Raw genomic sequence first — 272 nt, forward strand, 5'->3', positions numbered from 1 at the left:
AAGGAGCTCCTACCTTTTGCAACAACATGGATGGAACTGGAAAGCATTATGCTGAGTGAAATAAGCCAGGTGTTGAAGGACAAATACCATATGATCTCACCTCTAACAGGAAGCTAAACAACAAAACAAACAAGCAAGCAAAATATAACCAAAGACACTGAAATAGAGAACAGGCTGACAGTGACCAGAGGGGAGAGGGGAGGGAATTTCAGGTGAAATAAGGGAGGGATTTAGAGGAACCTATATAAAGGATACATGGACACCAACTGAGA

This window comes from Sturnira hondurensis, unplaced genomic scaffold (genome assembly GCF_014824575.4).
Source record: "Sturnira hondurensis isolate 20B ecotype Veracruz unplaced genomic scaffold, ASM1482457v3 Scaffold0006496, whole genome shotgun sequence".
NCBI classification, from domain to species: Eukaryota; Metazoa; Chordata; class Mammalia; order Chiroptera; family Phyllostomidae; genus Sturnira; species Sturnira hondurensis.